Source organism: Haliotis rufescens, unplaced genomic scaffold, assembly GCF_023055435.1.
Source record: "Haliotis rufescens isolate VD_foot unplaced genomic scaffold, xgHalRufe1.0.p SCAF_1, whole genome shotgun sequence".
Lineage (NCBI taxonomy): Eukaryota > Metazoa > Mollusca > Gastropoda > Lepetellida > Haliotidae > Haliotis > Haliotis rufescens.
Genome location: NW_025963779.1, coordinates 67,466,837 through 67,484,332, shown reverse-complemented (window position 1 = coordinate 67,484,332; position 17,496 = coordinate 67,466,837). Strand labels below are relative to the sequence as shown.

The following is a 17,496-nucleotide window of genomic DNA, read 5'->3' as shown; positions in this document are numbered from 1 at the left end:
TGTGTGCAGCTAATCTAAACCATCCCTGTTTCTGTTGCGAAAAATATATTCATGCACACATTCTTCATGGATTTGATATATTTCCCTTGATTCCTAAACACAAACGTTATAAACATATAGCTGAACCCAATTTATATCATAGTGAGATATGAAATATATAACCTTATTCCATGAATCGCACATAACTAAACATAAGGAACAGGTTTTGGAAACTTCACTTAAAGAAAGTTTGAGAAGATATTAAAGTCCAAGCCTTGTCTTAAACGCCCCAACGCTTAAATCACCCATCAGTCGGAGACAGGTTGTTTTCGTGGATTTCCAATCAGTTCAAGTGGTCTTTTCAAATCATTCCAAAATGTGATCTCAATTCCTCGTTTCCGCTGCCGTTCAAACTCTGCCAAAGAAGAAGTCCGGGACTACTTTCAAGACACACAACGCTGCCATAGTTCAGTATTGATGTTTTACAGATAACACGTGTGTTCGTCCGCTGCTGACAGGATAGTTCTCGCTAACTTCTCTCGTCGTTGTATGACACTGATGAGGGTTGATGCCGCGGTTGGGATGTTCTCAATGAAAACACGTTGATCGGACGCTGGGTTTAACAGACATGTCAGTTTGGAATATCATACTTCGAATGTTCTATAAACTTCTTAGAACTGTTTCTGCAGAATTTTTAATGTGTTCACATAGTTAAACGTGGAGAACTCCTGGAGAGGCTGAATACAAAGGTAAGAATCCGTTACTCTTTTTCATGAAACGTTGCTCTCGTTGTGTTCATTTTATATTTTTCATAGTAGCCATCTAGTATTAATCCATTATGTTGTCATGGCACATCACATGCTTACACACGACCGTTTCAATCGAAGTAATTATAATATGTTCTAAAAACTTTTCAGTTTAACATACAATAATATGTTTTTGTACATGTTTTTCAATTTTGCAATTTTACGGAATATGTTAATATGTTAATAGTTCCGGAATAGTAATGTTTAATCTATTCCACTTTGGTAGTCATCGACAAACAATTAGGATACACACTAAAATATGTTTTATTAAAATATTATATTGCTCTTCGACTTGAAACGTGTTTGGCTTATCTGATTGTTTCAAAAGAATATCGGTTTTAATGTTGAAAAGGCAAGAGGCACCGACCTGGTTGTCCACCTTCTTATCAAAACTCCGTTTCAATTTGTCTCCAATATGCCTCCTACAAATTTGTTGTCTGTGATAGAAATCAGCATCTAAAAAAACGGCACGAAAAGGGTTTTATTTTATTTTTAAAAATATGACTTCATTTTGTGTATGGTCAGACCGTTATGAGAATGGCTTTGTTGCTTTTATATAGATTATCAGTACAATGTGCCGTTAAAATGGACTGTGATTAACAGTACGAGCGAAGTACAAGGAGGCATGAAAAGTACAACATGGCGTTGTAACGGATTGTAACATATGTATGTATGGGCATGGATCAGTAACTGGTTAGTAAGCGTTCGCGATCGATGTTGACGCGAAATGGACAAAACAATAGAAGACTGCAACAAATAGGTCCCGAGGACATTATCTCGGAAAAAGTCTTTGTTGTGAAACAAAACCCCTAATTAGAGAGCAAGTCTGTCTGGTGTCGTGATTAAGGAAATGTTGATTGGATCTAGGTCCCGGACATCAGGGAATTGATAGTCGGTTACTTTAAGACCTTAAAATAAATTGGCTAATCATTTACTCAAAGACAAACATGATGTTCAAACGCGATATTTCAGTTTGTACTTTCTGCATCTTGGTCCGTCCCATGAAACGTCCTCTTGGCCTGGCCAATCGTTGATATTTACTATTTGCAACAGGGAGAAACTTATTTTCCTGTCGTATATATAAATTGTTATAAACATGTCAAAGATCTTATTGTATCTGGTTACCTGGTTGAAATGATCATGTACTGAAGAAACTTGGTTTAGATATCAACTCCTTTATTTGGATATGCAACGTTTCGGAGAATGTCCTCACTCTGTCATCTCCTGTCATCTACTTGTCTCGCACGCATTACGTGAATTTGTTTTATCTATATTGGCGTCTTTATTGTTGATAGCAACACGAAGAGTCCCCACACACACTCGTCAGGCGAATAGGAGTGGGACGAAGCAGTTCGAACAAAGACACTCCGTAATGTGTAATTCACCTGATAAAGGAGTTACTCTTTAACGTTTGCTTCATCCGATGAACATGGCCCGTCATGTTTAATTCACTGATGAAGGAGTATGAACATCCTCTGTAACGTTTCATTCACCCGATGAAGGAGTTAGACGATACACCGTAACGTTTAATTCACCCGATGATAGAGTATGAAATTAGTCTGTAAAACTATATTTTCCTGATAAAAGATTATTAATGTAGTCCATAACGTTTAATTCCCGGAAGAAGGAGTATGAACATACTCTGTAATAATCAAGTTACCTGATGAAGGAGTTGGAATCACTGATGAAATCACTGATGAAGGAGTATGAACATACTCTGTAACGTATAATTCTCCTGATGAAGGAGTAGGAAGTCTGTAACGTTTATTGCACTGATGAAAGAGTTGGAACATGGTCCGTTACGTCAAACTCACTGATGAAGGACGATAAATATAGTCCCCAACGTTAAAACAAACGTACTCCGTAACATTTAATTTACTGATGTAGGACGATGAATAAAGTCTTTAACGTTTAATTCACTGATGTAGGACGATGAATATACTCATTAACGTTTAATTCACTGATGTAGGACGATGAATATAGTCTTTAACGTTTAATTCACTGATGTAGGACGATGAATATACTCATTAACGTTTAATTCACTGATGTAGGACGATGAATATAGTCTTTAACGTTTAATTCACTGATGTAGGACGATGAATATAGTCCCTAACGTTAAAACAAACATGTACGCCGTAACATTTAATTCACTGATGTAGGACGATGAATAAAGTCTTTAACGTTTAATTCACTGATGTAGGACGATGAATATACTCATTAACGTTTAATTCACTGATGTAGGACGATGAATATAGTCTTTAACGTTTAATTCACTGATGTAGGACGATGAATATAGTCCCTAACGTTAAAATAAACGTACTCCGTAACATTTAATTCACTGATGTAGGACGATGAATATAGTCTTTAACGTTTAATTCACTGATGAAGGACGATGAATATAGTCTTTAACGTTTAATTCACTGATGTAGGACGATGAATATAGTCTTTAACGTTTAATTCACTGATGTAGGACGATGAATATAGTCCCTAACGTTAAAACAAACATGTACGCCGTAACATTTAATTCACTGATGTAGGACGATGAATAAAGTCTTTAACGTTTAATTCACTGATGTAGGACGATGAATATACTCATTAACGTTTAATTCACTGATGTAGGACGATGAATATAGTCTTTAACGTTTAATTCACTGATGTAGGACGATGAATATAGTCCCTAACGTTAAAATAAACGTACTCCGTAACATTTAATTCACTGATGTAGGACGATGAATATAGTCTTTAACGTTTAATTCACTGATGAAGGACGATGAATATAGTCTTTAACGTTTAATTCACTGATGTAGGACGATGAATATACTCATTAACGTTTAATTCACTGATGTAGGACGGTGAATATACTCATTAACGTTTAATTCACTGATGTAGGACGATGAATATACTCATTTACGTTTAATTCACTGATGTAGGACGATGCATATAGTCTTTAACATTTAATTCACTGATGTAGGACGATGAATATACTCATTAACGTTTAATTCACTGATGTAGGACGATGAATATAGTCATTAACGTTTAATTCACTGATGTAGGACGATGAATATAGTCATTAACGTTTAATTCACTGATGTAGGACGATGAATATAGTCATTAACGTTTAATTCACTGATGTAGGACGATGAGTATACGCATTAACGTTGAATTCCCTGATGTAGGACGATGAATATACTCATTAACGTTTAATTCACTGATGTAGGACGATGAATATACTCATTAACGTTTCATTCACTGATGCAGGACGATGAATATACTCATTAACGTTGAATTCACTGATGTATGACGATGAATATACTCATTAACGTTTAATTCACTGATGTAGGACGATGAATATACTCATTAACGTTTAATTTACTGATGAAGGAGTAGGAACACAGTCCGTAACGTCAAACTCACTGACGAAGGACGATTAATATACTTATTAACGTTTAATTCACTGATAAGGGAGTTAGAGCATACCCTGTAGGCTCAATTCACCCGATGAAGGAGTTGGAACATAGTCCGTAACGTTTTATTCACCCTACAAACGAGTATGAACTGATGAAGGAGTCACTGATGAAGGTGTATGAACATACTACGTATGTTCAATTTGCCCGATGAAGAAGTGTGAACATAGCGGTCTAATGTCTGTAAGAAAAGATTTCACCATCATGCATAGCCTTCTTTGTTAGGCGCAGAAACTTCTTTGTCATTGGTATTGATGTAAATTCTCTTTGGCAATATAAATGTATAATAACGAGTATGGAAACTATATGTAAATACTTTACCATGAAACTGCTTTTATTAGCCATGATTCTACAAGTTGTTAAACGGTTGGAAGTCTATGTTTGATTTACCATATCCATTGATCTTCTTGTTATATTAGTAAAGGTAAATTATATGTTGGACTTGGGGAGTTGCACGACAATTTGGTCGACATTGTTGTAATTGAAAGGTTTTGATATAGATAAGTATACTCTTGACCAAACCATATTTCATATTTGTGCTAACAAAATATAGTTTGAACCATAACATATGAATGGCGTAGCAACGGAACCAAATAAGCAAATTGGAAATATCAATACCGAAAACTTGATTATGTGGACATCAATATTCTTCCTGGTTTGGGTACTGATGATAAAAAAAATTTCTCGTGGAAAGTGCCAAGAAATATAAATGAGCCTTATGTATTTTGTTGGTCACACGGAAAATGCGATCCTGTTACTGAAGTGATGTAGAGTTTTACAACAGTCCCATAGTACAAGGAGTCCTCTTTGTCCCAGTGATATACAGACACTATTCCATCAAGCTTTACAGAAAAGGCTAATCAGGTCATGAACACATAATTATCATTACGGCAAAATATCTATCTATCTGATTGTCCAGTCGCCGTCTTGTAAAAGCCTATGAACGTCGGCTGGCAGGCCCATGTGGACATTATGACGTAAACGACTTTGATTTGACGTCTCTTGATTGTCATGCCAGAATTCACCCTTTTTGTTTCAAGATTGCTTACTGGGGCTCGCTTGAGATCAGATGATAAATCTTATATTGGCACAAATAATTTCTCAGAAACTAAAAAATATTTTCCATAAAATTATCTTCTGATAAAATCAAGTTTTATTCAGGAGATACTAAGCCCCTTGATCCCCAAGTTTGTCGACTTTGACGAAAGGAATCAAGCCTGTTAGTTACAAATCACTGACACTATAATTGCTAACAACTTGATTATGCTAATAGTTAATGTATATTTGCATCAAAACACATTACATATCTAGAGAATAAGAATTGAGGGTCGAGAATGACGAATAACCGGTACAGGGGAATCACTGTTTTATGTCCCGGTGTTAAAAAATGTACACAAATTAAATTGGTGTTTATAGTGAAAACTGATCACAACTAACGAGAATTACTGAAAATAATTTCACCGATACCCTTGCCTCTATGGATAAAATACCACTAAAACTACACTAGAGTGCGTTTTGATGCTCGCATCAATAGCTGTATTTTTCATTTTTCATATTATGCAACACATTGAGCAGAAATGCAGTTCCTTATTCATACCTCTGTAACAGTGAGTATCAATTCAAATGGAAGTTGTAACATGCCAGTCATCTTAATATTCCTTCCATCTGTAATTTGTCTGTCCGCACAAGCCCTGGAATTGACTGGGTTCTTTTTTAGCAGCTTGGACAAAATCGTATTGCAAGCTGCTCGTATAAACAGTGGCACCAATTAATTATAACGTGCAATAAAAATGGCCCATTAGCACCGGACGTTCTTGTGATTGATGATGAAACCATGATGGAATAATTACGTACGTCATTTAATTCTGTATCGACCACAAGTCGGTGACGATTAATTTGTACTTTGAAAGAAAGAATATGCAGAGACGCAGGACTGTGGTATGAGAACACAGACGCTTTACGTCAGTAGTTTGGTGTTGATCACTGAAAAGAGAATACACGATCATCATCGTCGTCGTCGTCATCCGTCATCACACCAGAAATCGGCTTCACGTAGTGTACCCATGTGGGGAACTGAACACTGGCCTGGGACGTGACAAGCGACAGCTTTAACCACCAGGCATCCACACCGTCCAAAAATGATAATGAATTTATAGAGCGCCTGGTATTCAAGTATGCAGCTGTTCTCTAACACTTAGACATGCAAGCATCATTTGCCTGTTTTGCAGATATAATAGTGGACTTGATGTTCAGATGTTAGATGATCATTATGTAGCCACTGTTACGGATTTTACATATTTACTGGATGAACCATATACCAGATACTATAAACTACGTTTATAACGAAAACGCTTTTAACGAACTGACGGATATAACGAACTGGGTGTTTTTGTCCCGGCCATTGTATATATGCTTATAACGAACTACTATTTTACCGAACTACTGCAATAGCGAACTAAAATAATTTGAAGCAGTTCACCATAGTCCTATTTCAATGTCGTAATTCAATCTTTAAGGTCTATTAGAACAGAATGTCATGTAATGGTTACCAAGGTACGGCAAGCCGCGTGTTTGTGACGGGTGCCACCAGAGGGCAGGATACGCTCACATTTTCGCGAACACCTTCTATCATCTGTATTGTATAGTGATTCATAGGGCTGCAACGATACAGGAAGATCACGATACGATACGCATCTCGATATGTTGGTTGCGATACGATACGTATCTCGATACGCAATGATAAAAAAAAACAAGACTTAAAGCATGTCAAGATTGAACCTTTCATGATTTTGGAACAGTCAAAATTATTTTATAATAACAAGACTACTGAAGTTGTTCAACTTTCCTTCAAAACAATTCAAAGTTCAAACACCAGAAAATAATCAATGTACTCCACCAGTGATACAACTTCAAAGAATTTTGATGCAATGGTCGAAGAAATTGTATCTGAAATTATTGTTTTATCAGGAATAATTTATTCCAATATCGTGTTACCTTAGTTGCAGCTTTTACTATATAATTATATATTTATAATTATAAGAACCACACGTGTAGCATTTTGGTACTGGTGATTGCTGTTGCAGGATATTTTTACGTATGGCACAATTTGACCAGTCACCCTAGGGACTTCCCGTGCGACATGTATTTCGATTGCGACAACGTTATGTTGACATATATTAGCCAAATTGCTACAAATATGACTTTTAACGAGTCAAAGTATGGCATTTTTAATATATGTATCCATTCTCTAGCAACTAAAGTTCGTTTCAATGCGTCAAAAGCGGTAATCTGACCGTGGTTGCTGTATCTCTTCACACACGATTTCACATAACTTAATGAAACAACATTAAATGAAATTTTGAATAAAATTAATAAAATAGATTACAAACACAAGTCCAGATATACAATGAACACGTTTTAATAACAAGATAGTATAATAATGGTATTTGAATTGATCAGCTGATAATGTTTTATGAGATGGGGAAAAACATCTGTCGGTGTAAAACCTGAGCTTATTAAAAATGTAAGTACGTTTTTGGGAGCCATGCGTTAGCGCGCGCTATAACCAAGTTAGCGGTTTATTGAAAGGCACAATACCGAGGAAACGCTGTACTTGAGATTTGCGTTCCGTATTGTGGCGTATCGATAAATGGGCCCACGTTTATCGTATATCGTATCGTGGGTCAAGTATCGCGATGCAACGGAATATCGGTGTATCGTTTCACCCTCAGTGATTAATACATATATTCTCATGATAGAGTCGAAATCGTACAATCGACTCTTTTTGGCAAAGACTTCTTATAAATATGGAAAGGGTTTTATCGCTTTTATTATTATAACAGTTATAAACACGGCTACTAAAAGGACATTCTTCCATGAAAGAGACAGATAAATCTCACTGGTTTTTATAGTAATTAGTATAACATGATAAGTTCATGCCAGTGTTGTGTCCGAAGTCCATTTCACTGAGTGCGAGGTTAAATAATCTAAATAAACATGTACTTAACTAACTTCGCAGTAGGTCATTTAAACCTTTTCGATGTTTTGGAGCTGAGTTATTTATATCGTTCGTGTTCCTTTGTGTTGGTTTTCAAAACGACAGTCATAATTTAATGAAAATGCCCGAGGGATTTTAACTCTACAAACACAATGTCATGTAGGCTGCAATTGCCAACACCGATGAGCGTTCAAGTGAGCGCGGCTAGCAAGAATATGAGTCCTGGTTTCGTCCATAATAATACGACCCTATCTCATTCCTGTAAACGTCTGCTCCAACAGGACAATAATTGGCAGGTGCGAGAAGGTTTCGTGACGTCACACACAGCACCAGATTTAGAATCAAACGCATTGTGACATTCAATACCTTATGTCTCTGTTGCGCTGTCAACTTTAAAGTTAATCGCTGCCAGAACTTTGGTATTTCATCTCGAGAAACTCGACCTTTGCAATTTATGATCTTTTATTTACTAATGAGACGATTCTGCTCTCCTCGTGTTATTAGCAATGCCTCGGTGCTCTATGACAAGACTGTGAAATAGGCTGTTTTCTCTTTACAAAATTGCCACTGGCAGGCGACTGTTGTTCTGTCAGTCGTGCTAAGATCTTAATAATCAGCAGAGGCCAACCAGATTGAACGTCACAATGTGTTTTATCTTGTTCTAATGATTACATCTCTTCGGCGCAATCTCTTTATTACTGGCCACCACAAAGGCTAGATCAAATAGATAATGTTTTCACTCAGGAGAACAAAAGATTGAATTTGAAATATTTGACTATTGTTATTGTTGTTTCTAATTACTTTAACCTCTTTAAACTTCATTGGAATCGACTAACGAATCTGATGATAACTAAGCTCATTCGAGGTAAAAGGGGTCGCTCGTCATGCCTTGAATAAAAGTTTAGTAATATGGATACAGTGTGTGAGGCGCACCATTTGTGTCCCTTTTTACTGGAATATTGGTTAAAACAGCGTCAAACCTTACTCACTAGCAGAAACATTTTGATTTTGATACAGCGTTGGTACATACAATGACGCTTTATTTAACATCTGTCTAACTAATATTACATATTTTATTCCGATACCATGCTCTCTGCTTGAAGTTCTGAGGATACCTCCACAGAAACCTGAGCCCCGATTTAAATGAAGGATGTTTGGATGCTTAATCAAATCAAATGTAAGCTTTCTAAAACGATTCTGCTTATTTCCTTTTAATTTGAAACATAAACAAACAACACAGAACACAAATATTTCTTCGATTAGGATAAGAACCGACTTGATGGACAAAACAACCTTAATAACAAAATAGCGCGGCCTTTATCATTTACGTTCGGAACAGGCCGATTAAGTTCGTTTTCGAGTAACAGAAATCAAATATGTTGGTCTGAATGCTACTCTGGTTCGTTCCTTGACTATGATTGGCTCATTCAAAATGATTCCTGACGCAAGATTTTCACGCAGAGAGGGATTCTATCGGAGAAAATGGTAAATGACATTGAGGATTACATAAAAGCGACGAATCATTTCCGTACGCAAAGAAATCTCCACTCAAAGCAGACTCAATTGAACGACTCTGATTATATCATAAATATTCGTTTACGAATCTTATAAGTAATGTTGCAGGCGCAAAATGGTAAACGAATCCTGTCCCGCCGGTGGTGCCCGTCACAAACACATGCATAGGCAAGTCAATTGTTTACGTGAAAAAACAACAACGCGAACATATGGAACAAGTCAAAATAGGAAATCGCACCAGACATAATTTTTGTCACTGTATATCATGACACTTTGAAAACTTTACCTTGAATGTTGTATTCTTGATCAAACAACTGCTATGGAAGAGTCGTATGACGCTCTTTGAAATGTTCGCAGAAAGAACATGTTCGTTTGTACCTCGAAAGTTGGTTAATGTAGACATCAAAGACAGGAATGGCTGGAATATTGCTCGACATGAAGGGAAAGTTAAGTATTGGAAAGATGGACCCATCCCTGACTTGTGATGCAGATTTGTGGATCGTGGTTTATCGCCCAAAACCTTCTTGCATAGATCTTAATAGACGACTTCATTGGTACATTTTACTTCTAGTTAAGATGGATGGAAGTGAATTGGCTATTTGACCATTATTGAACGATATCATATCGATATACCTGAAGCGCAAGTTAAACGTCTTGGCCAAATTCCAGCTTTTCGCCATTCAGAACAAAATTTCCGATTCATATTCATAAAAGAAGATATCAGCAAGGGGAAGAGGGCGACTGGTGCCCATGTGGGTGCCAACGTCTAGCCTAAATGGCATATGCTCATATTTCACACGTATGCTATGTCCGAGGAAGTCACGTATTGTTGTCTCAGTACACTTCAGATGACATGTGCCTTTGTTATCAATACATTTTCCTCAACCTCTGATTATATAACCATATCTATGGTGACTAACTTTACTGACAAATTCCGTTTGGATCGAGGAATGAATTGTTCTATACGTTTCTCGTGGGGGATAGTGGTTGAAAAATCTAAACATTATTGAACTTGGTTCCTTTCTGAGATTGAAAAAATTCAGGCGAGCAATATGAGGATTGAGTGGTTACAATTCTTTTTTAATTTAATCAACCACTGGTCCAGAATCAAGTTTGTACCTTCTGCCAAGATACAGCTGCGGTATGAGCCTATCTATCTATTCACCTTGATTGAGAGGAAATATGAAACTCAACCACATTAATATGGTCTACAAATTAGGCTATTACGACTGTTTAATATTAATGGACTCCCGCTGTTGAGTTGAGATTGTCTGTGCCATGTTCCCAAGTTTCAAAATCTTTGGCATCCATGAATATGCAGTGAAAACTCTTTAGTACGCATCCGCTTACCCTGTTAGTTCGGAAGTCCCTTCTTCTGGACAATTATATTTCAGACGTTTACATGAACATGAATACGAAGGAATAATCTCATTCTGGTATTTATTATTAGTACTTTTTGAAGAAAACAGTTTGTCCCCCCAGTTTGACACACACACCGAAAACAAACACACTCCAGGTAAAACACACTGACCTTAAACTTCCTGCAAACTGTATTTGGCAATAGGCGGTGCCCCACACTAACAAATTACAAATCCAAATATTAATGTGGCAAACTATACAATTTACATACTTCATTTATACGTCAAAATTTAAAATATCCCTAAATACCAAATTACTTGAAATTTCTATTAAATATTATGCGCGATAAATAAGCATTGAACGATTTAAATTAATAAACGGTAGTAATGAACATTCTTTCGTTGAATGGACGTTTCGTAGTGTTAAATTAAACATTGTTCAATCTGATCAGTTTGCCGTTTAGATTAACACTATGGTGACAGCCTGGTATACTTCCGATCCTGCCTGCAAATGGTTTCAACTCTCCCAACATTTCTAATGTTTGATATCACACACGCACGCACGCACGCACGCACGCACGCACGCACGCACGCACGCACCCACCCACCTTCCCGCCTACGCACACACGCACGCACGAACACACACACGTCCCTTAAGCAATTGATTATTTGTAAATAATTAGCTATAAAAATTTCCAATAAAAAAACTTATACTTCAAGTTTCTTTGTAAATCTTATTCAGTGCAAAAAAAAAAGTCTTTTTCGACGAAGTCATGGGTTATGAAACATTTTGAAAGCTCATTTCCTAAATTCTTTCTATAACATTGTGTTACGCAGGGGCCTGGAGTTAAGATCAGAGGGGCAGGTCATTAGTTTTCAATAAACACTCTGCTCAGGCGTCCCAGCGTCGTTTTCTCTGACCTCCGAATCCCTTCATTATCGCTGGTTCCCAGCAAGATATTCCACCATTGAGGGACGAACACAACCTTCAAGAGCAATCCTGGTGACTGATCTCGCCTTTGAACGAGCTATCAGCACCATTGCAGCCACAACAGCGGTCCAATTTTGCCACTTGCCCTTTTGAGAGAGTACCCCATGGCGGTTCCCTAAGGGGGATAACTCCGACTAACCAGTCTTTTCATTTCCGATCCAGTGTATTGATGAGAAAACAAACATATCGAAAGAAAGCGCCGTCGGATCTATAGGTTTTGCGCCGACAACTCGATTAATAGAGGCATTCAGTCATTTTGGAGACGGCTTCAGTCGTACAGTGAAGGGAGATAACCCAATTACGATGAAATAAGACTTGTTAATTCCTTTGGAATTATCTCCCATGATTAAATTACTGGGCCAAAACGTTAGATGACGAGAAAATTACCAGCTTGTATGAAAGAAAACTGGTAGGGTGTATTGTCGTAGACCGTTGGGCGTGTAAATAGTTTCATAATAGTCAGGAACGTTTACAAAAGTAATTGATTGAGCAGAGGACCTGTTATGTAGTGTTTTGTATGTAAGAAGATGTCAACCATGGTGTCTGGAACAGCTTTGTGTAAAGTCACGCGTTCTTCTCACTACCATGTGTACACACTTACAGTTGGTAAACCATGTTACCGAAGCGAAATTCACCGCAGCCTCATATTGATGTCGGTAAGAATGAATTCAGACATGTTAGCATTCATCGTGTGAAGTGGCAGGATGGGAAAATGTGAGATTTGTAATCAAAGTATTATATCTTTTTAATAGTTTGGTGTTTTCGTTGAAATTAAGAGAGTAGATGCTCGATATCTTTATTTGGATATCTTGAAATACTGTTTCAACTCAGTCAAAAGGGAACGAGACTAAAGTCAATTGGCAATCCTTGAAAGTTTGATTTAAGTCATTCAAAACGCAATTTATTTGTCCGCTACCTTCATTTTGTGATCAACATCAACCTTAACTGAGTTAATGATTACCCTTTTCACACAGAGGTAATGTCAATAACAGCGTCCTAAAGTGACCCGGAATGGGCACCAGCCCGTTCTTTTTTTATTGAAAGGTAATTGCATTTTTCTTTCACATTATTGCTACGGTCTCGTAATTCGGACAAATCGTCCCTCGTTGTTCCATGCACTTCAGCAAGATGTCACAAGTACGGAGTCCTTTCCATTTAATATCAACAACCCCATACGCTTTTCCACTTACACACAGTCACATCACAGCCATCCTAAGCCATGCCGGAGTCAGACGTTCTCCGGGACTAGACACGTACCACCAGGTGGCGCGCTCTGACACAATGAAGGCCATCTTGAATGCAAGGTTCACTCCAGGAACACTTAGCCTAATGGACTGATTTAATGAGCTTAATACTGCTTCTCTAATACCCACAGTGGAATTGACGACTCCTTATTATCCAAGACGATTTGCATCGATCTAGCATCGAACCTAGAAATCAATATATTGAGGAGTACAACTCAAAGGGGTACGCGTGCGGGTCTTGCAAGTTATACATCTAAATGGGGGAAAGGAACATGCCCTCTTAGCTGTTGCCAATGTAATCAAGGCGGCGATAGAATATTTCTATTATTCCTGAAAGTGAACCACTGTCGGATCCTCAATTCATATTGATGGTATCAATAGTTGAACCACATTAGACGTATGTCAAAGGTTTATCAAGGTCCACTTGCTTTAGAAATTATTAATTTGTGGCACTGGCAATGTGGAGCTGCGGTGAAGAAGAGCTTCGTGCAATATTGACGCACCACCTCTGGACGAAAGATTCCTATAGTCGACTCATATTTGCATGAAAAATGGAAATGTAATATTAGACGTGTATTAGATTTCCACGGCCAAGTACTGTCACCGTTTGAGAGATGCCACTTCCAAAAAACTATTATTATAGGAAACCTCTTCGCGTCGCTTCTAACATACGATCTGATCCAAGGCTGATATGTACATTAGCTTCACATGAGAAGACATCAGAGGCTCTCGGAATTTCAAAAGAGTGCACTCCCCAAATATGCCAACCATAGAGGAGGTTCATCAGCGCCTAGCAATGATAGCTGTGTGTGCCGACTTGCGTTATATCGGTCAGAGTACATGACTGTATGCAACGAACCCAAGTTATTATGCGCTAGTCACGACTGTGTAAGGGATGTGCGATTAAACGCGCTCTTAACTGCTACTAAAGGTTTGTTTGTATGTTTGTTTCTTGTTTAACGCCGCACTCAGCAATATTCCAGCTGTATGACGGCGGTCTTTAAATAATCGAGACTGGACCAGACAATCCAGTGAGTGAAATCATGAGTATCGATCCACGCAATTGGCCTGGGATACGATGGCATGCATCAACAATGTCAGCGAGCCTGACCACCCGATCCCGTTAGTCGCCTTTTACCGTAAGCATTGGTTGTTGATTCTACCCGGATCTTCACGGGTCCTGCTACTTAAGGGATGTTCAATTATGCCCGCTATTCACTTCTGTGTAAGAGGTGTTTACACCCGCCATTCATTTCTATCATGTACATGCAAGGATGCTCGATTATATACGCTATTCAATTCCATTGTAAGGGGTGTTTGATTCATGAATCTGCGGCATTCACTTCGATGTTGGGGATGCTCGATTATATGTGGTATTACTTCTATCATGTAAAAGGTGTTCAATTATACACACTATTCACTTCTATAATATACATGTAAGGAATGAGCGAATGTATGCCTATTCACTTACATGTAAGAATTCGAAATGTGCGAATATATGCCTATTCACTTCAATGCAAGGAATGGGCGAATGTATGCCTATTCACTTAAATGCAAGGGATGTGCGAATATATGCACTATTCATTTACATGTATGGGGTGTCCAAATATATGCACTCTTCACTTTTGTGTAGGGGATGTGCGAATATATGCGCTTTTTACTTCGATACAAGTGATTTGCGAATATATTTGCTGTTCACTTCTGTGTAAGGGATGTGCGAATATATAGAGGATATATCATGTGTCAAGTGAAATATCATGTTTCTCTCACCGAGTGACGGGGGGAAAGGAGATATTTTCACGAGTGGCGTAGCCACTCGTGAAAATATCTCCTTTCCCTCCGTCACGAGATGAGAGAAACATGATATTTCACTCGACACATGAAATATCCTATTTATTATATACTTTTGGTGTAGTTGTCTGTAGGAAGATTAAATTATTTCATTAAAAATGTAAAACCTTCAAGCGTAAATTCTCCCTACATAACACACATGGACGGTTTTCCACCCCCTGTAAGTACGACTAAAAATGTAGTTTTTGCTAAATCTTAAAAAATATAAACAAAAGTAACCAAAAATATTTGATGTCACTAAAATTCTTTAGTATAAATTTGGATATGATTATATACAAAATCAACTTCATCAAAAAATAAATTTCAAATCAATGAGACGGTTGTTCGAAGCGAAAGAATACACGCAATTCAAGTAACAAAATGTCGCTTTGCGAAACGTAAAGTATCGACTGACAAATCAGAAGAGAAATTCACAGTTTAATACAAATCATTTTCAACAAAATAACAAACGGTAAGAATCGGTATTAACTACATAAATGACCATGTGTCATTATATGACTTGTCAACGTTGAACTGACGTAAATCAACAGTTTGTGTACGAGCTGTCTCGTGTAGGCCAACATAGTTCCGTCAACGTGTTATGTTCACTGCAGTGAAATATCAGGTGTTATGTTCACTGCAGTGAAATATCAAGTGTTATGTTCACTGTAATGAAAATATCACTTTTCTCAACTTCAGAAAACTCAGTCTTTCACACTGAAGTATATAATAAATGTGCTATTCACTTCTATGTAAGGGATGTGCGAATATAAGCGATATTCACTTCTATGTAAGGAGCGTCCAAATATATGCACTATTCATTTACATGTAAGGGGTGTCCAAATATATTCACTCTTCACTTCTGTGTAAGGGATGTGCGAATGTAAGCGCTATTCACTTCTGTGTAAGGGGTGCGCGAATATATACGCTATTCACTTCATTGGAAACTTGTGTGTGTGTTTCCACGCCTGCTTATAGTGATTCTGTTGTAACTTAATTGATTCCAAATAATAGCACAAATAATACATGACAAAATGCAATATTTCATGATCACTGTTTAATTTCTTATAGTTAGAAAGTATGTAGATATTTGATTTTGTCTTTTGTCCCGGATTTCAAAGCTTCACAAAGAGAGAGATATTGCGGGGTCCAGCAAATGTGCCACCAAATCCCTGTCTCAATAGTTGACCATAATCCTTAATGCAATCAAGAAAGAGTTTTCTTTATATTCACAGAAATATTTGAAACAAGTGGAACGAGTCCTCTATTGATGCCCAAATGTGCTTAAATGTTTCAAATAAGTCATCTAAAGAAAAAACAATTTGTGAAATGCTGGGATTACTTGTAGATAATATTTATGTGAAATTGGGGATATAACATTAAGGCATGAAGTAAGAATCCCTGTGGGCACCAGCCGTGCTCCCTCCCTTGTCGGTCTATTTCTTTATGTATAATGAATCGGAAGTTTTGTTCGGACTGGTAAAAACACCAGCATTTGGCCCTTGTCGGTCTATTCCTTTATGTATAATGAATCGGAAGTTTTGTTCGGACTGGTAAAACACCAGCATTTGGCCCAGACGTTTAACTTGTTCTTGTGTCTATCGATTGTCTGATATGGTTCAATAATTGTCAAATAGCCAAATCCCTAACACTGAGTTGTCTACCTGAACTAGAAATAACAGAGACCAGTGCAACTGCCTCGTCTGTTTCATATCTAGATCAATGCATAAATGTTTAGATTGACAAACACCAAAACATGGCTGAATTACAAGAATGATTCCTTCAGCATTCAAATGGTTGATGACTTTCCCTTTATGTCGAGCAATATTCCAGCAGCTCTAGCCTTCCGTGTCTACATTTCACAACTATTTAGGTACAAACGAGCATTTTCTTTCTACGAATATTTCAAAGAGCGTCGTACGCCTCCTCCTCAAAAGAATGTTTGATCAAGGTTACAACATTCAACGCCTAAGTTAAGCTTTCAAAATGTTTTATAGTAGACATGTGGACGGCATTTCCAAAGTTAACGCATATGTGACAAAAGAATGCCATATGACGTACCATATGTTACTTTTGTAAGGTAAACAATTGACTTGCCTTTGCACGTGTTCGTGACTATGGCACCACTTGGCATCACCACTATTTGATAGCGATTCATAGACCCGCGCTTACGATATACATGTAGTCGGTATCGTACAGTGGACTATGGAAAGACCCTGCTCTTATTTTTATGGAAAAGTGTCTTTCGCTTTTATTCAATGAAATTTGTTTTTCTCGGGCGTTGAAGTTTTATATATACTCATATTTAACCA

General features: G+C 37.5%; 1 protein-coding gene across 1 annotated transcript in view; it reads left to right on the top strand.

Annotated features, from left to right (window-relative positions):
* Window positions 1-464: 464 nt before the first annotated feature.
* LOC124134102 (acetylcholine receptor subunit alpha-type acr-16-like) overlaps window positions 465-17,496 on the top strand; it is an 83,107-nt gene continuing 66,075 nt past the window's right edge. The window contains exon 1 of the mRNA XM_046498752.2: window positions 465-728. The gene's annotated coding sequence lies outside the window, so the exon portion shown is untranslated. The remainder of the gene's footprint in view (window positions 729-17,496) is intronic.